This window comes from Oncorhynchus kisutch, linkage group LG14 (genome assembly GCF_002021735.2).
Source record: "Oncorhynchus kisutch isolate 150728-3 linkage group LG14, Okis_V2, whole genome shotgun sequence".
NCBI classification, from domain to species: domain Eukaryota; kingdom Metazoa; phylum Chordata; class Actinopteri; order Salmoniformes; family Salmonidae; genus Oncorhynchus; species Oncorhynchus kisutch.
Window position 1 is genome coordinate 78,282,488 of NC_034187.2, and position 23,632 is coordinate 78,306,119.

Sequence of the window (23,632 nt, forward strand, 5' to 3'; positions counted from 1 at the left end):
GTCTCCTCCCTGCCACACAGTCTCCTCCCTGCCACACAGTCTCCTCCCTGCCACACAGTCTCCTCCCTGCAGTACAGTCTCCTCCCTGCAGCACAGTGTCCTCCCTGCAGCACAGTGTCCTCCCTGCTGCACAGTCTCCTCCCTGCTGCACAGTGTCCTCCCTGCTGCACAGTCTCCTCCCTGCCACACAGTCTCCTCCCTGCAGTACAGTCTCCTCCCTGCAGCACAGTCTCCTCCCTGCAGTACAGTCTCCTCCCTGCAGCACAGTCTCCTCCCTGCAGCACAGTCTCCTCCCTGCAGCACAGTCTCCTCCCTGCAGTACAGTCTCCTCCCTGCAGCACAGTCTTCTCCCTGCAGCACAGTTCCTCCCTGCAGCACAGTCTCCTCCCTGCAGTACAGTCTCCTCCCTGCAGCACAGTCTCCTCCCTGCAGCACAGTCTCCTCCCTGCAGTACAGTCTCCTCCCTGCAGTACAGTCTCCTCCCTGCAGTACAGTCTCCTCCCTGCAGCACAGTCTCCTCCCTGCAGTACAGTCTCCTCCCTGCTGCACAGTCTCCTCCTTGCAGCACAGTCTCCTCCCTGCAGCACAGTCTCCTCCCTGCAGCACAGTCTCCTCCCTGCAGCACAGTCTCCTCCCTGCAGCATGCTGCTTCTTTTTAAATCTCTCTCTCCTCTTTATCAATCTCTCTCCCTCCTCTTTATCAATCTCTCTCTCTCCTCTTTATCATTCTCTCTCTCTCCTCTTTCTCCATCTCTCTCTCCTTCTAGCACAACCTCCATCTCCAGTCCTGAGAGATCGCCCACATTATCGGCACACACACACACCCACACACACACACACACCCACACACACACACACACACACCCACACACACACACACACACCCTCACACACACACACCCACATACACACAGACCCAAACACACACTACATATTTGATTGAATTCCACTACATTTTCTTTCCTTTCCTTTATGCTCCAAACTCCTCTCCTCTCCTCACTGGGACTACCCTGTGGTGGTAGAGGTTGCAGTTAAATACATTCCTAAGTTCTTACATAGTTGGTTAAGCATTAAAGGGACTTTTGTGACCAAGGACAATTCGATTTTTGTAGGTATTTTTCTAATGTGCAAAACCTAGCAATGGAGAATGTTCTGTAGTGCTTCTACAAGAGGGTTATACCAGTCAACAACTAACTGGAGTTTCCAAGGAAACTGAAGTTCCTAAGGCAACTTTGAAGGATATGACAACAGGTATTAAACTGTAGAGGGATATGATGTAGAAGGATATGATAACAGATATTCAACTGTAGAAGGATATGGTGCCGAAGGATATGACAGCAGATATTCAACTGTAGAAGGATATGGTAACAGGTATTAAACTGTAGAAGGATATGGTGTAGAAGGATATGGTAACAGATATTCAACTGTAGAAGGATATGGTGTAGAAGGATATGGTAACAGATATTCAACTGTAGAAGGATATGGTAACAGATATTCAACTGTAGAAGGATATGGTAGTAGATATTCAGCTGTAGAAGGATATGGTGTAGAAGGATATGGTAACAGATATTCAACTGTAGAAGGATATGGTGTAGAAGGATATGACAACAGGTATTAAACTGTAGAAGGATATGGTGTAGAAGGATATGGTAGTAGATATTCAACTGTAGAAGGATATGGTGTAGAAGGATATGGTAGTAGATATTCAACTGTAGAAGGATATGGTGTAGAAGGATATGGTAGTAGATATTCAACTGTAGAAGGATATGGTAACAGATATTCAACTGTAGAAGGATATGGTAGTAGATATTCAACTGTAGAAGGATATGGTAACAGATATTCAGCTGTAGAAGGATATGGTGTAGAAGGATATGACAACAGGTATTAAACTGTAGAAGGATATGGTGTAGAAGGATATGGTAGTAGATATTCAACTGTAGAAGGATATGGTAACAGATATTCAGCTGGGCAAAACAGCCAAACACACAAAAAACATCAGTAATGTGTTTAGTCCTCCCACTCTCACCATGTTTATCTTACATCAACATGAGAACCACACAGTCTCAAGGTTAAAAAGAAAAGCTTTCGAGGAAATACCCACAAATATGCATTTCTTCTCTTTACGTGGCCAGAGTTTTTTTAATCCTAATGTAGCCTACTATTGACTCACTCAGGGGTCCTCCCCCCTACTCTAACTCTCAGCCCCCACTGTCAATACCCATGGTCAAGTCCTCTATGAGTGTCATTGTCCAGCTCTGGATAGGGCAGCATATTTACCGATTGTTCGCATTGGCAAACGACCAGACACAGATTTACTCAATGAGCCCTATGTGTTTTGGAGAGGGAGGGAAGGAGGGAGAGAGAGGGAGGGAAGGAGGGAGAGAGAGGGAGGGAAGGAGGGAGAGAGAGAGAGGGAAGGAGGGAGAGAGAGTGAGGGAAGGAGGGAGAGAGAGTGAGGAAAGGAGGGAGAGAGAGGGAGGGAAGGAGGGAGAGAGGGGGTGGGAGGGAAGGAGGGAGAGAGGGGGGGGAAGGAGGGAGAGAGAGGGTGGGAGAGAAGGAGGGAGAGAGAGGGAGGGAAGGAGGGAGAGAGAGGGTGAGAGAGAAGGAGGGAGAGAGGGGGTGGGAGGGAAGGAGGGAGAGAGAGGGGGGGAGAGAAGGAGGGAGAGAGAGGGTGGGAGAGAAGGAGGGAGAGAGAGGGAGGGAAGGAGGGAGAGAGAGGGTGGGAGAGAAGGAGGGAGAGAGAGGGTGGGAGAGAAGGAGGGAGAGAGAGGGAGGGAAGGAGGGAGAGAGAGGGTGAGAGAGAAGGAGGGAGAGAGAGGGAGGGAAGGAGGGAGAGAGAGGGAGGGAAGGAGGGAGAGTGGGGGGGTAATATAAAAGAAAACACCAACATAATAAACTAACAGTGGCTAATTAGCATAACTGCATCATTCTCTATCCCCCTGCTGTTGTTCTCATGTTACTGCTGCACTTTGAGGAGACAGAGATAAAAGCTCTCTCCGGTGACATGGGCTCCATCCTATTACCAGGCCCATTATCAATATGAAGGCCTGTTAGAATACAGTTCCAGTAACTCTTTATCAACATGACTGATACAGTCGCAATGGAGAGACACGAAGCAGGAACAGTCGGCATTATCAATATGGAAGCCTGCCTGTCTCTTCATTTCTAATCTAAATGGACTGGCCTCAGCCTCTATGGAAGGACTGTAGTATCAGGAATGGAGAGCAAAAGATAATGGAGTCTGAACTCCGGAGAAGTAGGGTTGGAGTCTGGAATAGGAGGGTTGATGGTATGATGACTCCTTGCTGTCCCCAGTCCACCTGGCCATGCTGCTGTTCCAGTTTCAACTGACCTGAGCCCTAGGACCATGCCCCAGGACTACCTGACATGATGACTCCTTGCTGTCCCCAGTCTACCTGGCCATGCTGCTGCTCCAGTTTCAACTTCCACCTGACTGTGCTGCTGCTCTAGTTTCAACTGTTCTGCCTTATTATTATTCGACCATGCTGGTCATTTATGAACATTGAACATCTTGACCATGTTCTGTTATAATCTCCACCCGGCACAGCCAGAAGAGGACTGGCCACCCCACATAGCCTGGTTCCTCTCTAGGTTTCTTCCTAGGTATTGGCCTTTCTAGGGAGTTTTTCCTAGCCACCGTGCTTCTACACCTGCATTGCTTGCTGTTTGGGGTTTTGGGCTGGGTTTCTGTACAGCACTTTGGGATATCAGCTGATGTACGAAGGGCTATATAAATAAATTTGATTTGATTTGATTTGGTTGGAGTCTGGAATAGGAGGGTTGGAGTCTGGAATAGGAGGGTTGGAGTCTGGCCTCTGGAATTGGAGGGTTGGAGTCTGGCCTCTAGAATAGGAGGGTTGGAGTCTGGCCTCTAGAATAGGAGGGTTGGAGTCTGGCCTCTAGAATAGGAGGGTTGGAGTCTGGCCTCTAGAATAGGAGGGTTGGAGTCTGGCCTCTGGAATAGGAGGGTTGGAGTCTGGCCTCTGGAGTAGGAGGGTTGGAGTCTGGAATAGGAGGGTTGGAGTCTGGAATAGGAGGGTTGGAGTCTGGCCTCTGGAATAGGAGGGTTGGAGTCTGGCCTCTGGAGTAGGAGGGTTGGAGTCTGGAATAGGAGGGTTGGAGTCTGGCCTCTGGAATAGGAGGGTTGGAGTCTGGAATAGGAGGGTTGGAGTCTGGAATAGGAGGGTTGGAGTCTGGCCTCTGGAATAGGAGGGTTGGAGTCTGGAATAGGAGGGTTGGAGTCTGGCCTCTGGAATAGGAGGGTTGGAGTCTGGCCTCTGGAATAGGAGGGTTGGAGTCTGGCCTCTGGAGTAGGAGGGTTGGAGTCTGGCCTCTGGAGTAGGAGGGTTGGAGTCTCGCTTCTGGAATAGGAGGGTTGGAGTCTGGCCTCTGGAATAGGAGGGTTGGAGTCTGGCCTCTGGAGTAGGAGGGTTGGAGTCTGGAATAGGAGGGTTGGAGTCTGGCCTCTGGAATAGGAGGGTTGGAGTCTGGAATAGGAGGGTTGGAGTCTGGAATAGAAGGGTTGGAGTCTGGCCTCTGGAATAGGAGGGTTGGAGTCTGGCCTCAGGAGTAGGAGGGTTGGAGTCTGGAATAGGAGGGTTGGAGTCTGGCCTCTGGAGAAGGAGGGTTGTAGTCTGGCCCCCGGGGTAGGAGGGTTGGTCTGGCCCCCGGGGTAGGAGGGTTGGTCTGGCCCCCGGGGTAGGAGGTTTGAAGTCTGGTGTCCGGGGTAGGAGGGTCTCTGCCCATGTCCGGTCAGAGTCCGGTCAGAGTCCGGTCAGAGTCCGGTCAGAGTCCGGTCAGAGTCAAGTCAGATTCCGGTACAGCTTTTATAAGATGGGAAACTGATGGTGTGTTGTACTATGCAGTCATTGTTACTCTTAATGTGGTTCTCACAGAACAGGGAAGACTTTCTTTCTCTCTTACACGTTCACACACACGCACACGCACACCGTACAATACACTACTTACAATAAATAGACTGTTGGCCCAGCGATGACCACCTAGAAGTCTTCCTGTTCCTGCTCACACAGAAATAGAACATAAACAGATATGACAGAGCCATTGAAAAGACCTGATACAGATACAGGCCGCTTGTTGCTCCAGACCAGACTCGTCTCAAAACAGATCCAGCCTGGACAACCAGGTGAGCTACATTGTTGCCCATATCATATCATTGATTTTCCATCAATGATATCAAGCTTCTTGTTTTTAGTGTTTGATATGGAGTCTGTGTGCTTCTACGGTCTAACTATAAAAAGAGGTGGACTAGCACAGCCTAACTGAACTGGGCCTGGGGTTGAGACTACAGCAGGCCTTCGTTACACTAAATGTTGTATCAATCAGCCCCAGCTAGATAACGTAACCTTTTCCCCAGCCAGGCCAGCCATTAGGAAGAGGAAGGTTCCCCTTTAATTGTGAAAAGTACAAGAGCTACATGGTGTGGTGCACTGTGGGTAATTAGGATGAAAAATATCAGACAAACACAGCTCCATGTCCCCGTCCCTCTGCCCACGCAAGGCTACCGACAGACAGGACACCAGATCCTGCTCATTGGGAGGTTTCCATCCAGAGAGAGAGGGAGAGGGGGAGAAAGAATGAGGGATGAGGAGGGAAGGGGGGGAACTAGCGAGAAGGGGAGAGAGAGAGAGGGAGAGAGAGGGTGAGGGTGGGGAGAGGGGAGAAAGAATAAGGGATGAGGAGGGAAGGGGGGGAACTAGCGAGAAGGGGAGAGAGAGAGAGAGGGAGAGAGAGGGAAAGAGTGAGAGAGAGAGAGAGAGAGGTGGGAATAGGGTGGGAGAGGGGGATAGAGAGAGAGAGGGTGGGGAGAGGGGGAGAAAGAGAGAGAGAGAGAGAGGGATGAGGAGGGAAGGAGAGAGAGAGAGAGAGAGAGAGAGAGAGAGAGAGTGAGAGAGAGAGAGAGAGAGAGAGAGAGAGAGAGAGAGAGAGAGAGAGAGAGAAGACAGGGGGAGATGAAGAGAACAGTAGGTAGATAAGGTCTTTCTCAGACTGGTAACAAGGTGTCCCCTCTCTGCAAGGAGACTCCACCTTCAATCACATTTCTCATCACATTCCTCCTCGGGGAAGATAGACCATTGATGAATCTCCTCTTGATATCTCCTCAGGGACCATAAACCATTGATGACCCTTCTTGATAGCCCCTCAGGGACCATAAACCATTGATGACTCTCCTCTTGATATACAAACAGACAAACGGTTGTTTGTTTGTGTTCATTATCTTGTGTCTCGTGTTCATTATCTTGTGTCTAGGGTTCATTTTCTTGTGTCTAGGGTTCATTATCTTGTGTCTAGGGTTCATTTTCTTGTGTCTAGGGTTCATTATCTTGTGTCTAGGGTTCATTATCTTGTGTCTAGGGTTCATTATCTTGTGTCTAGGGTTCATTATCTTGTGTCTAGGGTTCATTATCTTGTGTCTAGGGTTCATTATCTTGTGTCTATGGTTCATTATCTTGTGTCTAGGGTTCATTATCTTGTGTCTATGGTTCCTTATCTTGTGTTGATGACCCTATGCATAAGGCCTCCAGGGATGTTGGGTGGTGTTGCTGTTGAATGAAGGTCCTGTTCCCCATCAACACGTGACACCACCACACTGCCTCTCAGTGAGACCTGCTTTAAAAACACAGATAATGCCTTCCTCTACAGGAAGTGTTACGACTACACCCATTATTTTTTTTACAGCGCCACCTAGTCAAAGGGCGGCAGAGCTGCAGTGTGTGTGTGTGTGTGTGTGTGTGTGTGTGTGTGTGTGTGTGTGTGTGTGTGTGTGTGTGTGTGTGTGTGTGTGTGTGTGTGTGTGTGTGTGTGTGTTTGTGTGTGTGTGTGTGTGTGTCTGCAGTGCTGTTATCCAGTGGTGTGAGATGAGGTTATTCCCTCCGTCACATTATACAGGAGCAGCAGCGGCAGCAACACACACACACTGCAGTGTGCTGACCTGGGGCTGGACTGGCAACTAGGGCTCTGCTGTGTCAGCACCATTGCATGACCAAGGGACCAGGAACACACACACACACACACACACACACACACACACACACACACACACGGTGCTATCCTATCCTATCAGATTCCATACTGCTGACAGATGCCACAGCAGTCCAGCAAGTCATCTCCCCCAAAATAGTCAGCCTCAAGCTGGAGTCAACTACGTAGCTCTATGTTAGTGTCACATGACGTACAGCTGGAGTCAACTACGTAGTTCTATGTTAGTGTCACATGACTTACAGCTGGAGTCAACTATGTAGCTCTATGTTAGTGTCACATGACTTACAGCTGGAGTCAACTATGTAGCTCTATGTTAGTGTCACATGACTTACAGCTGGAGTCAACTATGTAGCTCTATGTTAGTGTCACATGACTTACAGCTGGAGTCAACTATGTAGCTCTATGTTAGTGTCACATGACTTACAGCTGGAGTCAACTACGTAGTTCTATGTTAGTGTCACATGACTTACAGCTGGAGTCAACTACGTAGTTCTATGTTAGTGTCACATGACTTACAGCTGGAGTCAACTACGTAGTTCTATGTTAGTGTCACATGACTTACAGCTGGAGTCAACTACGTAGTTCTATGTTAGTGTCACATGACTTACAGCTGGAGTCAACTACGTAGTTCTATGTTAGTGTCACATGACTTACAGCTGGAGTCAACTACGTAGTTCTATGTTAGTGTCACATGACTTACAGCTGGAGTCAACTACGTAGCTCTATGTTAGTGTCACATGACTTACAGCTGGAGTCAACTACGTAGTTCTATGTTAGTGTCACATGACTTACAGCTGGAGTCAACTACGTAGTTCTATGTTAGTGTCACATGACTTACAGCTGGAGTCAACTACGTAGCTCTATGTTAGTGTCACATGACTTACAGCTGGAGTCAACTACGTAGCTCTATGTTAGTGTCACATGACTTATAGCTGGATGCACACAGCTTTGTTTTCTCATCAGGGATCTGTAGTAATGACAGGAGGGGAATAAGTGCACACCTGTTGTATTCAGCGCACGTGACAAATAAACTTTGATTTGATTTGATGTGTCAGGATTAACCACAATGTGAACTTCTGACTTCACATCACACCTCTGGCAATTCCATCTAATCACCTTTACATTGTATTCATTTAGCAGAAGCTCTTCTCCAGAGAGACTTACAATTAGTGCATTTATTTGGAAGATAGCGAGGTGAGACAACCATATATCACAGTCATAGTATGTACATTTTTCCTCAATAAAGATGGGCAAACCTGTTTTGGTGATTTCTGGTACATCATCAAAATAAATCAATCACAGCATGTTTTTGGACTCAGCAGTTTATCCTGATCAAGTACAATACCATTGGAAATTAATGTTAATATATTTACAGTGTAATATATTCATTCATTAAATATGGTGAAATAATTCAATATCAGAATATATATTTTTATAATCACATATATTTCTCACTAGTTTAGCCATTTAGAGATTTAAAAAAAGCTCTTATGTACAATTGAACTGGGCGCTTCAGAAAGAGCTGTGATTGGGCAGCAGCTCGTTCATCTGTCTTCCCAGAATTCTAATACTAATATAAGCCGTTTAACAGTCTCTTTTATCCAAAGCAACTTACAGTCATGCGTGCATAGATTTCACAGCAATATCAGTCCTATTAGGAAAAGACAAGTGAAAATAAAACATGAGGGGGGGTAAGACAGAGATGTCTTCCTTAAGATAGTCTTTGAAGAGGTAGGGTTTCAGAGTCAGACGTTTTTGGAAGAATGGCGGGGACTCCTAGCATCAGGGGAAGTTGGTTCCACCATTGGGGTGCCAGGACAGTGTTTACTCTGAAATGGCCGGTCACTGGGCGATACCTGGGAAATGTTTATTTCAACAGGCAGCCCAACAACACCACAGCTATCAGACATGAGCCCAAACCTCCCTCCCTCCTGTTATCCTAAGAAAATTGCTAAGGGCCCCCGGTTGATAACAGTGTGTGTGAGTGTGTGTGTGTGAGTGAGTGAGTGAGTGAGTGAGTGAGTGAGTGAGTGAGTGAGTGAGTGAGTGAATGAGAAAGTGAGTGAGTGAGTGAGTGAGTGAGTGAATGAGTGAGTGAGTGAGTGAGTGTGTGTGAGTGAGTGAGTGAGTGAGTGAGTGAGTGAGTGAGTGAGTGAGTGAGTGAGTGAGAAAGTGAGTGAGAAAGTGAGTGAGTGAGTGAGTGTGTGATCTGGACGGGCAAGATCAGACACGACGTGATGTGAGGTGTGTCTGGAGTCTGGACAAAGACGGCTGGCAGTAGTAATACTGTGTGTACAGTAGGGACTAAACACAAATCTGAGACCTGCAATCAGACAATGGTGAGCCAAAAATCCAAAGCCTAGAAAACACTGACAGGCCAAGAGTGACAACATGTTTTAAAGGTGTTGCCTACCAGACAACCAGGTGTCTGATATGTGTCTGGGCGTCATTAGATTATTATACAGTCTTGATTGTAGAGGAACAGGGTGTAGCTAGTATTCTGTATGCCCGGTGTTCACTACCCTGTACCCTGCTGGGGCCTATACTAAACCACTACCCTGTACCCTGCTGTGGCCTATACTAAACCACTACCCTGTACCCTGCTGTGGCCTATACTAAACCACTACCCTGTACCCTGCTGTGGCCTATACTAAACCACTACCCTGTACCCTGCTGGGGCCTATACTAAACCACTACCCTGTACCCTGCTGTGGCCTATACTAAATCACTACCCTGTACCCTGCTGTGGCCTATACTAAACCACTACCCTGTACCCTGCTGGGGCCTATACTAAACCACAACCTGGTACCCTGCTGTGGCCTATACTAAACCACTACCCTGTACCCTGCTGGGGCCTATACTAAACCACTACCCTGTACTCTGCTGGGGCCTATACTAAACCACTACCCTGTACCCTGCTGTGGCCTATACTAAACCACTACCCTGTACCCTGCTGTGGCCTATACTAAACCACTACCCTGTACCCTGCTGTGGCCTATACTAAACCACTACCCTGTACCCTGCTAGGGGTTCTTGTCAAAAGTGGTGCACTCTGTAGTATGGCTGGGAATTGCCAGGGACCTCACGATACGATATGTATTATGCTATTTGACACTGAGATTTTATTGCGATTCAGCGTTTTAAACATATCGATCACCATGTGTCTGCTGCAGAGGTACAAGAGAGAGACATGAGAAAACCAGTGTCGATCAGTCACGGAAAGAAAAGTGCCGAAAACAAACTGGCTCCCTATTGAAACAGAAGATGGAGAACAAGCTATGAAAGACAAATCCCGACCTTTGACCCACCCTTCCCCATCGATACTACAGTATATAGGGAACAGGATTCCATTTCAGATGCAAATCCCAGGAGAATATCGCAGTTATGACATGATGTGAAAACCCGATGAATCATCAGAAACAGACAAATGACACACTTCCTCATAACACAACTCTATGAGTTGCAGCCTGTCACAATCGATTGCAGTGCCTTGACGGGAAACTAACAACCGAAACAAAACCTGAGCTAATGAGATGTGTGAGGTCGTAGCAGGGTGGACAGGGACGGGATAACCATATCAATCATATGGTTGGAGTACAGAGACTGTGATCATTAAGGAAACATGTTCAAGATGGCATGTTCAAGATTGAGTGATCTTGATCTGAAAGGTGTTTGACTTGGTCAGTGTGTCACGTAATAACTAAGCCTGTATTATAATTCATTAGTCAATCAGAATAACTAAGCCTGTATTATAATTCATTAGTCAATCAGAATAACTAAGCCTGTATTATAAATCATTAATAAATCTGTTTTGAATATCACAGCCAGGATATTTCCTTATTGGGTAATAAATACAGTTGGGTTCAGAGGAGAGTCCTGGGTGCTTTAGGAGTTATTGAGTCTTTTTTAAATGTATTTTGTATTATAATATATATGTTTAAACCCGTCCCAACCATCCACCACCCCCCTCCTCAGAGGACAGCTTTTTTTACAGCTTTTCTGCTACATATACATGGTACATACATGTCACATACATGGTACGTATGTGGTACATACACGATACATATATGGTACATACATGGTACATATATGTTACGTACATGGCACATACATGGTACATACACGGTGCACACATGGTACATACATGGTACATACATGGTACATACACGCTCAGCCCATCCCACCTATCACCATAGACCTCAGCTCTTTAATCCCACCTCTCAGCCACTCTCAGCCCATCCCACCTATCCCCATTGACCTCAGCTCTTTAATCCCACCCCCTCAGCCACTCTCAGCCCATCCCACCTATCACCATAGACCTCAGCTCTTTAATCCCACCCCTCAACCACTCTCAGCCCATCCCACCTATCACCATAGACCTCAGCACTTTAATCCCACCCCTCCACCACTCTCAGCCATCCCACCTATCACCATAGACCTCAGCACTTTAATCCCACCCCTCCACCACTCTCAGCCATCCCACCTATCACCATAGACCTCAGCTCTTTAATCCCACCCCTCAGCCACTCTCAGCCCATCCCACCTATCACCATAAACCTCAGCTCTTTAATCCCACCCCTCAGCCACTCTCAGCCCATCCCACCTATCACCATAGACCTCAGCTCTTTAATCCCACCTCTCAGCCACTCTCAGCTCATCCCACCTATCACCATAGACCACCCTCGTTTGGTTTCCATGTGCCACATATTTTTTAATTGTGCTGTGATGTTTTACATACATTTTGAACCTGTATTACATTTTGAATATTATATTATTTATTGACTGACTATAGCTTTCCAAATCGCTCAACACTGCTATTTGTAAGGTTCATTTTAAGTGATGTTGTGATTTTTTTAACCATTCATGAAACAGGCAAAATAGGGGCAATACCAGAATAAAGGATCTAGTGATTCTGTCACTTTGCTGCAAAATCTATAGAGCTGAGATTGTTGTATGGTAGCATTGTGTTGGTGGAAAGAATATTGTATAATAATTTAAATTGAAAAACGTGTTGAATCAAGTGTTGTTTTTTGTACCAGTTCATAAACCATGTGCCATCGGTACATGGAATCGGTACATTGAACATCTCTTCCCGTTTATTTTGCCACCTGTCTGGCGCAGCTGGTCAATGTGCATCAACACATTTTTCCACCGTCAGGGATGTCAATGTAATGGAATGACCTTTGAGAGGTGTACCAGTCTGCTACAGCTCTTTAGTTGTTCTTGTTCCAATCATTACCAGTATTAACATGCTCTGAAAGCCATGACAACTAGCAGTCTAACAATGATCACATCCAAATGGAAAATCATTTTGGCCAGGGTCAATAGCAGTGAGGAGGTTTTAAATAGCACCAGCAACGACAAACAGAGATCAATACCTTCATTATATGATTAGCATTTAATCTCTCCCTCTTTCTTTCTTCTCTCTGTGTGTATAGTGTGTATATATTTTTACATCCCTCTTATTAAGTTTGTCCCTCCCTCCCTCCCTCCAGCCCTCCCCCCCTCCCTCCCTCCAGCCCTCCCTCCCTCCAGCCCTCCCTCCCTCCCTCCAGCCCTCCCTCCCTCCAGCCCTCCCTCCCTCCCTCCCTCCAGCCCTCCCTCCCTCCCTCCCTCCAGCCCTCCCTCCCTCCCTCCAGCCCTCCCTCCCTCCCTCCAGCCCTCCCTCCCTCCCTCCCTCCAGCCCTCCCTCCCTCCAGCCCTCCCTCCAGCCCTCCCTCCAGCCCTCCCCCTCCCTCCCTCCAGCCCTCCCTCCCTCCAGCCCTCCCTCCCTCCAGCCCTCCCTCCCTCCAGCCCTCCCTCCCTCCCTCCAGCCCTCCCTCCCTCCCTCCAGCCCTCCCTACCTCCCTCCAGCCCTCCCTCCCTCCAGCCCTCCCTCTCTCCCTCCAGCCCTCCCTCCCTCCCTCCAGCCCTCCCTCCCTCCAGCCCTCCCTCCCTCCCTCCAGCCCTCCCTCCCTCCAGCCCTCCCTCCCTCCCTCCCTCCAGCCCTCCCTCCCTCCAGCCCTCCCTCCCTCCAGCCCTCCCTCCCTCCAGCCCTCCCTCCCTCCCTCCAGCCCTCCCTCCCTCCCTCCCTCCAGCCCTCCCTCCCTCCAGCCCTCCCTCCCTCCCTCCAGCCCTCCCTCCCTCCCTCCAGCCCTCCCTCCCTCCAGCCCTCCCTCCCTCTTTCTGCCATCTTCAAGGGGTTTCTAAGCATGTAAAAGTGAAACACATGGATAGTATTAAACTAGAATAAGTAAGAATTTACAGTTACTGGTGAATTCCATGGCTATTTGGGAAATGATGAATATTGGAAATGGTTTTGTAGCCTAAACTGAAGAAAAAATGTATCTCCACTCCTTCAATAATTTAGGCTTGCATGAGGGAAAGGAATGGAAGTTCTGTGAAGATAGAGGCTTTTGATGCCAGGAAATTAGAATATGTAAGAAGTAAGAAGTTTTAGAGCCAGCCAAGCATTTTAACTATAACCACAGTTGCCAAAACACCTTCTGGCAGAGGCTTGCTGACAGTGTGACTCAGGGAGAGAAACGGCTCTGAGGTGGCTCAAGAGTACTTCCTGTTTCCTAAACTACTTTATGGAGCCTGTGAGGTTAAAATCATAATCTCATATAAACACACTCACAGACACATGCAAAGTATGCACACAGACACAAGGACATGCAACCACACGCACGCACACACACAGGATTTAACTCTCAGCCCGAGGTGAACCAGTTTAATGGTAAAGTTGTCAAATGGAGCATATTGCAGTAATTGCCTCAGAGTGTCAGTGTAGAACCAGACACCTCACTGTTTACATTCCCAGTGATGGAAACAAACACATCTCAAGCCTCTGAAGTGGATTCTAGCCACCGATATACACAAGCCTAGATCTGTAAGGACTATTGGAAGAAATTGCTCTGCCAAAAAATTCTTACATATTGCAGCTTTAAATCATACAATATTGTAAGAAATGTTGGTATCAGTTTACAGCATCACTAAGGCCCAGGCGTCTGTGTCATCGGGATTGAGAGGCCCAGTTGGTGCAGTGCAGACACCTTCACACATGGTTCCTTCTTCCAGCTGTATAAACACTTGTCCATGTAAAAGGACTCAAGAGCACCAACATGGGAAGTTCATAGGAGCACGTCAAATGAAAGTTAAGAGTATATATATTTTTAAATAAATTAAGGCATATATACATTTTTCAACCATTTTCCATCCTTCGACATCAGGCTTCGATTTCTGGTCAAACAGATAGAAAAGGGGTCTTAGACAACCTCTACTAGAACAAGTCTTAAAAGGTATTAGAAAGGCATCAACACAATGTTGAAGTAAAGACCCCTGTGAAGACTAATAGCAACATTTATATTTAGTTTTTGATATTTTTTAAAAGAAACATTACCAAAAAGCCACATATCTTAGGGATATGTTCTAGTTTCTCTCCCCAATGAGAACAGAAGATAATGAAAGTTCATAAAAGTAACAAATAAAGGAAGACCTATGAATTAGTTATACTGTTTTTACTGTTATTAATTCAATTATTAAGTGGATTACCAAATCGGGCAAACAGGATTTTCAGAAAAATCGGTAACAGAATTTCTGCAATTGAATGGGATACAATGAGAAATCATAGTAGTCACAAATCACAGTTGGGTTCACAAGTTTGGACAGCACAGTACAGTACAGTACAGCACAGTAAAGAAAAGTTGAGTATAGTTCAACACAGTGCAGTACAGTAGAGCACACTAGAGTTGAGTACACTATAATGTACTCTACTGACCTGAACTATACTATACCCCACTGAGCTCTACTGTACTGAACTACACTATACTCTACTGAGCTCTACTGTACTGAACTATACTATATTCTACTGAGCTATACTGTACTGTACTGAACTATACTATACTCTACTGAGCTCTACTGAACTGTACTGAACTATACTATACTCTACTGAGCTCTACTCTACTGAACTATACTATATTCTACTGAGCTATACTGTACTGTACTGAACTATGCTCTACTGAGCTCTACTGAACTGTACTGAACTATACTATACTCTACTGAGCTCTACTCTACTGAACTATACTATATTCTACTGAGCTATACTGTACTGAACTATACTATACTCTAGTGAGCTCTACTGTACTGAACTATACTCTGCTGAGCTCTACTGTACTGAACTGAACTATAGTCTACTGAACTGACGTATAATATACTCTACCAATCTCTACTGTACTGAACTTAACTATACTCTACTGTACTGAACTATACTATACTCTACTGAGCTCTACTGTACTGAGATGAACAATGCTATACTCTACTGAGCTCATCTGTACTGAACTATACTATACTCTACTGAGCTCTACTGTACTGAATTGAACTATACTATACTCTACTGTACTGAACTATACTATACTCCACTGAGCTCTACTGATCTGAACTATACTATACTCCACTGAGCTCTACTGTACTGAACTGAACTATACTATACTCTACTGAATTCTACTGTACTGAACTATACTCTTCTGTACTGAACTATACTATACTGAGCTCTACTGATCTGAACTATACTATACTCCACTGAGCTCTACTGATATGAACTATACTATACTCCACTGAGCTCTACTGTACTGAACTGAACTATACTATACTCTACTGAATTCTACTGTACTGAACTATACTCTTCTGTACTGAACTATACTATACTGAGCTCTACTGTACTGTACTGAAGTATACTATACTCTACTGAGTTAAACTGTACTAAACTGAACTATACTCTACTGTGCTGAACTATACTATACTAGGCTCTACTGTACTGAACTGTACTATACTCGACTGAGCTCTACTGTACTGAACTATACTATACTCGACTGAGCTCTACTGTACTGAACTATACTATACTCTACTGAGCTCTACTGTACTGAACTGTACTATACTCGACTGAGCTCTACTGTACTGAACTATACTATACTCGACTGAGCTCTACTGTACTGAACTATACTATACTCGACTGAGCTCTACTGTACTGAACTATACTATACTCTACTGAGCTCTACTGAACTGAACTATACTATAATCTACTGAGCTCTACTGGATGGTTGCTGATAATGGGCCGCTGTACGCCTAGACATTCCATTAAAAATCAGCCGTTTCCAGCTACAATAGTAATTTACAACATTAACAATGTCTACACTGTATTTCTGATCAATTTGATGTTATTTTCATGGACAAAATAATTCGCTTTTCTTTCAAAAAACAAGGACATTTCTGAGTGACCCCAAACTTTGGAATGGTAGTCCAGGTATATCTTTGTGTACCTTTTAACGATACATCACCATGATCTTTCTGAAATTCTGCCAGTAAATGTGTTTTTGTATAATGTTGCATGTAAATCCTTGTGCATAGTTGTATGGTTTGTTAAACTTTGAAATCAAGGTTTTTGTTTGACATACATTTTAAGTGAACAATCGGAGTCTCATTGCAATTCTGTTATTGTGGAATTGCCCACAAATTAAGTGCGGTCATGTCACTCAAAAGGTGTGTGAACAAAAGCTTTCACCTCTACAAAACAAATTCTTCTTCACATTGTGTGTTAGGAGAATGTAGTGGTGTGTGCTGAAGTGTACTTCAAGTCTTCTCCACAACAGCTGCCAGTATTCTACAGCTAATTCTAAACATGGACATGATACACCACTAATGCAGGGGTTAAATATATCACAGACATGTGGCGCATATACAATTGTCTGCTTCAATCAATTTTGTCCAACACAAACATGATTAGTGTCTAGCTGATTAATCCACATATTTCACCTGAGGGTGTAATAAACTGGTATTAACAAACGCAGCCGTCAATGCCGCAATATGTAACTTTTGGGTCGACCCGATCAAATTCACTTAGAAATGTGAGTTATAGATCTGTCATTCTCATTGAAAGCAAGTCTAAGAAGCGGTAGATCTGCTCTATGCGCGCTCGTTTTTTGCATCTTTTACTTTCGGTTTTGTACACCAGCTTTTCAAAGGGCTGAAAATACAATATTTTTTTTGTTATTGAAATTATATTTCACATCGGTTTAGTTGGTACGATGATTCTCTACACTATATTTGTTTATTTTGTCACAAACTGAAATTAGGTACACTATTCGAATTCTAGCAACTAGGAGGTAGTGGAATGACTTCTGCATATTGCACCTGTGTCTAATTAAACCAATAGCCAGTTTCAACTTGACTGACAGAAAGGCATCCCACTGGGCACAGACTGCAGTTCTAGTCTAGTTGTGATTTACAATTGGTTGAGATTTTAACCTGCTGTACGTGAATTCAACATGAAATTCTACAAAAAAAATCACTATGTCATTGGATTTAGGTTCAAATTTGTTTTCAGTATTCCATGTTAATTCAAAGTCATCACATAGATTGCTGGGGGGTTGAAATTAACTGGACACAACATTGATTCAACCAGTTTTTGCCCAGTGGGGTTGTCTATATCAAGACATTCAGAGAAACTAACTACTCTCGGTCAATAAACTCAGTGTGATATAGTCCACGAGAGAATTACAGACTCCCCGAGGGAAGTTTATTCTCAGATCTAACATTTGGTCAAAACAATGTGATGATTGTTATGCTACAGAAGTAGTCTTGTCTGCCCTGCATACGGCCAAACCAGCCAGAAAATCTGTGAAAGTTTAAACCCTGAGTTCCTCTTCTAATTCCAGTAGAAATACACAGACTACACAACACAACACAACACACACAGACAATGACTACAAACACAGTAGACTTACACACAGAACGAGGGCGGGTGTTTCTCTTGGCACTGGGGAACAGAAAGTGCCAGCCTGCTAGGCCAGTGGGAGGGAAGAAACCTCTAAGCCTGTTGCTGTCAATAAAGCCAATGCTGTTTGTCTGTCTAATGACAGGGTACACAAAGTCTTTGACTCAGAGACTACTGGCCCAGTCATCAATCTGACCTCAACCCTTCTGATATGCTTCTGTTATATTATGCTTATGTTATGGCGGCCATTGCAGAGGAACAATGAGCATCTCAATATACCATCAGGATGCTATTGTAGAATAGAATAGAATAGGCCTACTGTAACCTGCTGCTGGTCTTGCTGTGTGGCTATAGGACCAGTTTATCTCTGTACCCATGCAGGAAGTACATTTGCATCTCAACACCAGATGAACGTCACTATTATAAAGATTGAGTGGCAAGTACTTCATTTAACTTACTATAAACTCACTTAATTTACTAAACTAAAGAGGTCAGGCTTGAAGATAATAGACCGACAAAATTCCATATAATGTAGGCCCACACTCTAATCCCTACATTTGTCTTCAAAGTGTAAAGCTTAACTTCTTTACAGTAATTCCATGTATGACAATTGTGTCTTCCTATCCATAAAACATGTGGGTTTTTGAAAAGCATACAAAGAAATACCAAGGAGCCTTAATATATTGAGACAAATTCATTTTGCTTCTCGACGAAAACCGAGAACTCATGACAAACGCAGATCAACAAACACGATGTCGACTACTGCAATTCAACTTCGAATTGATGCCCAGATGTTTAACTGCTGCATTGATTAATATATCAAATAGCCTACTAGCCTCACTGAACAGAAACTTTGATTCAGCGCTCCAATTAGTTCAAGCGGCAAAGGCCTTTCATCAAATATCAGTCTCCCTGCAGCCCAAGTCCCCTATCTCCCCATCATCAATATTCCCAAAATCGTTGGTGCATTCAATGGGGCTGATCGAAGCCCACCTTCCGTGCCTGGCGGTGCTGCAGCAGAATAAATAATGTTGTTTCGGAATTTGCCCATAGAAACCAAACACGCACATCTGCCATTAGAAATAAACGGACCGGTTTGACATTAAGGCGCAACTTTCTACATTCATAGATGGAGTCTGGAGAACACTTACCGGAGAAGATTATCCATGAATAGCATTCGGTTAGGCTACTGTTGAATTGAAACTCGTTGGATTTGTTAAGCGAGGCTCCACCACCTAAAAAAAAACGCATTTATGAAATAAATAACATGACACTGATAAGTATTAGTAAACCCTATTACAAACCTACTATTCAAAGCAGAGGAGCTGTGAGGCGCGTTCTCCACCGTGCACGAATATTCCCAGACGTAGTACGGTGCAATTCTGCCTCTGCACGCAGACCGAGCCTACTCCTTTCCTATTCTCCGGCAAAATATTGGGGAGGAGTGACAGATCTCATCAGTGTGTTGTGAACAACATTAGCGTGAGCAACAATAGTGGATTCGGCGGTTCGCCTTTAAAATAAAAGTCCCCATTGAAAGGGATAACAATAGTGCAATCATGCCACAATTGGACTAAATAATGCACAAAAAAAATGGAACTTGTTATATAAACTCATCAAAATGCAATAATTAGTTTATTTGACACAAAGAACACCTATGGATATTGGGTCCATGAAATTGGGTATCAGCCTACTCAGTGACACCCACAGATTACAATTCTAAAGAGTTTACACACTAATATTAGCATCGTACCTCTTATTATACTTTGTAGGCTGATACCCCATTTCATAGACCCAAGATCCATAGGGAAGGCTGTAAATTGCAATGAACATCCAATACGCACAATAGGCTGAATAGTGAGCTGATTTCCCATAGTTATAGTCCTACAATAAGAGCTAGGACGCTAATATTTGTGTAAACTCTTTAGAATTTTTATCTGTGGGTGTCACTGAGTAGGCTGATACCCCATTTCACGGAAGGCTGTATATTGCAATATAAGTATGCCCCCAATGCAATTCTGAAGTCTAATACGTCCACAGTGCTTTTTCAACAAATGTTTTGATTTTTTTGTGTAAAATAAGGATTTTTTTTGTCTTTTCTTTAATTTATATAACAGCATTCCAACCTTGTTTAGCATTATTTAGTCAAATTGTGGAATGATTCTACTATATCCGTTTGCATGTTTCAATCGGGACTTGTATTTTGAAGGCAAACCACCGATTCCACTATTGTTGTTCACGCTAATGTTGTTCACAACACAATCGTACATCGCTTCGTAAAACAAGTATGGTCTCTGGGACATGTAGTGCGTAATTGCACTCAGAACGTGGAGAGGTTTATGACAAATTGCGCTACGCTAGCCTTATCAATGGGAAATATTGAATGGTCTATTTCAAAGCTTTACAATGTGTATAAAGTGTATTCAAACTGTATTTGATGTTTAATGTAGAGTCAAAGTAATTAGACTATACATCTAAGATGTTGTATGTTATTATGATGCCATTTAATTGGTTACCAATCATTTCAGTTACACCATTATAGAACACCACTTTTATTGCACAGCAAGATACCTTGATAGTTGAGTATTAAGAACAACAGGAGCTTACACACAGGCAATAGTCTGTCTGTCTTCAACTAACCCAAATGGCTCTTTTGGGAGTGAGCCCTTGCTTACTTAATAAATGAAATAAGACAATAACAGTCGTCTCTGACTTCCTGCCTGGCTGGTTGAAAGAATGATTCAGCATGGTCACAGTTTATATTTAGACACTCATCGTGCACATAACAAGTGGAAAATAAAATACAAACACCCCATACTGTTATTTAACCTTTATTCTTAGGAGTCGACCCCTTCCTGGTCAATTCCTCTACATTGTTTCTTTGAGTCAACCCCCCTCCCTGCTTACTTAATTTTGGACTTTAGGCCATTTGCCACTGGTCCCAGTAGGGCTGATTGTCATGGTCAGAGTAAAGGGGGGGGGGGGGGGGCTAGCAGAAGAGGAGGAGGGAGGTTGATATAGCCAGGAAATGCTTGCCTCAAGCCTTATGGCTATATATAGATTGTGACTGTTCATTCTTCACTCCTACTGTCAAATCATCACAAGGCATTGGTCGCTGGCGGCAACTCAGGAAACTCAGGGCTGATGACTTGGTCCTCTGACTGAACAGAACATGATGAGAGGTTCTAAGTTTAGGACCGGAGGAGGGTGTGGGGAGCTGGGGAAGAGAGAAAAGACTTGGGTTATTTATCACAATGATGAATACTGTATAGCTAAAAAGAAAGCCTGTTAATTCCGCTTCTTAACTGAAAAATGTCTGTTAATGGCAGAGAAGGACCAGGGTGGGGGTGTGGGGATGTCAGATATGTTTAAACGCTATTTACCCCCATGATGAATACAGTATGGTTAAAAATAAAAGCTTGTTATTTCCGCCAACTATAAAAAAGAAAAGCATGGCAGCGTGGAAACTTTCTTTTGCACAATGTTTTGGTGATGTATGTTGAGTAATACACAATGTTTTGGTGATGTATGTTGAGTAATACACAATGTTTTGGTGATGTATGTTGAGTAATACACAATGTTTTGGTGATGTATGTTGAGTAATACACAATGTTTTGGTGATGTATGTTGAGTAATACACAATGTTTTGGTGATGTATGTTGAGTAATACACAATGTTTTGGTGATGTATGTTGAGTAATACACAATGTTTTGGTGATGTATGTTGAGTAATACACAATGTTTTGGTGATGTATGTTGAGTAATACACAATGTTTTGGTGATGTATGTTGAGTAATACACAATGTTTTGGTGATGTATGTTGAGTAATACACAATGTTTTGGTGATGTATGTTGAGTAATACACAATGTTTTGGTGATGTATGTTGAGTAATACACAATGTTTTGGTGATGTATGTTGAGTAATACACAATGTTTTGGTGATGTATGTTGAGTAATACACAATGTTTTGGTGATGTATGTTCAGTAATACACAATGTTTTGGTGATGTATGTTGAGTAATACACAATGTTTTGGTGATGTATGTTGAGTAATACACAATGTTTTGGTGATGTATGTTGAGTAATACACAATGTTTTGGTGATGTATGTTGAGTAATACACAATGTTTTGGTGATGTATGTTGAGTAATACACAATGTTTTGGTGATGTATGTTGAGTAATACACAATGTTTTGGTGATGTATGTTGAGTAATACACAATGTTTTGGTGATGTATGTTGAGTAATACACAATGTTTTGGTGATGTATGTTGAGTAATACACAATGTTTTGGTGATGTATGTTGAGTAATACACAATGTTTTGGTGATGTATGTTGAGTAATACACAATGTTTTGGTGATGTATGTTGAGTAATACACAATGTTTTGGTGATGTATGTTGAGTAATACACAATGTTTTGGTGATGTATGTTGAGTAATACACAATGTTTTGGTGATGTATGTTGAGTAATACACAATGTTTTGGTGATGTATGTTGAGTAATACACAATGTTTTGGTGATGTATGTTGAGTAATACACAATGTTTTGGTGATGTATGTTGAGTAATACACAATGTTTTGGTGATGTATGTTCAGTAATACACAATATTTTGGTGATGTATGTTGAGTAATACACAATGTTTTAAACACTCTAAACTGCCTACCAGACTGCTCTGAGGTGTCCGCGTGGTCCTAAAGCACACCGTTGCTCGTTGTTTTGTATCATATTTCAATTATAAAAAATGCAATTTCAGAATGTGTGGGGGGGGGGGGGACAGACCACCAGTGAAAGTTACACCCCTGGCTTTCTCACAGTCACACTCACAACCCACCACAGCTGTTATCATTGTACTGTCTACACACACTGTTTATGGCTGAGAGGACACAGAGTCTGTGGCCGAACATATCTACCATATTCCCTGGTGCATTACACAGGAAGGCTGGCCTTAAATTAAGTGTGACATAAATGTATCTGATTAACAAATACTGCCACATTCACCCACCGCTTCTCATTACAACCCAATGCCACATTGCTTTTACATTCTGTGTGAAAATCATTTTTGACAACTTTCCTGGTGGAATCAGAAAATGTCTCTATTGATAAAGCCTTGTAGGCTACAAACCCACAGACACACATACACCCCCCCCTCCCCCCGCCTCAAACACAAATGGCATCTGACTAAACCACCAACACAGTAGATTTCTAATAAAAGTGTTTTGCGTTGTGTCTTGTGCATTTGACCCCTTCCATTCTGGTTCTATCAGGAAACAACAGCTGCTTGTGTTATACCGCCACGATACTTGTCCACTTGATTATGTTACCTGTGTGTTTGGGTGTCTATTTAAAGTGGCACCTCTGCTATATTGACTCAGAGCATGACAGGACGTGTGTGTGTGTGTGTGTGTGTGTGTGTGTGTGTGTGTGTGTGTGTGTGTGTGTGTGTGTGTGTGTGTGTGTGTGTGTGCGTGTGCGTGTGTGTTACCTCTGCTATTGACTCAAAGTATAACAGATTGCTCCGGATGGTCAGTCCTCTCCACCCTAATTTAATTTTAGAAATAAACATCATCAATCAGTAGATTAGCAGAGGATGTCAGTAGCGATTTCATCTCAGTAAACAGTAATCAGCTGTGTCAAGTAATTCAGAAACAGTCGCTAGTGTTTATTGAATATTAAGTGAATGGCATAAAATATGAAAAATATTTTTGAACCATTTAGGATACACATGGATTTGTCTCATGTATTATGTCCAATGGAAATTAAGTGAATCCAATAATAACCTATTCATTTTATTAATCTCATATTATTTTGGACGAAGTGAATATGATTTGATGTAGCCTACATAAACTTGTATATTTTATAGAGTAG

General features: G+C 43.6%; 1 protein-coding gene across 2 annotated transcripts in view; it reads right to left on the reverse strand.

The window, feature by feature from the left end:
* LOC109903305 (phosphoprotein associated with glycosphingolipid-enriched microdomains 1) overlaps nucleotides 1-19,208 on the reverse strand; it is a 103,363-nt gene extending 84,155 nt beyond the window's left edge. For both annotated transcript variants that reach the window (XM_020499936.2, XM_020499934.2), the window contains exons 1-2: nucleotides 19,079-19,208; nucleotides 18,922-19,005 (exon numbers count right to left, since the gene is read on the reverse strand). The gene's annotated coding sequence lies outside the window, so the exon portion shown is untranslated. The remainder of the gene's footprint in view (nucleotides 1-18,921; nucleotides 19,006-19,078) is intronic.
* Between the last annotated feature and the right edge of the window lie 4,424 nt (nucleotides 19,209-23,632).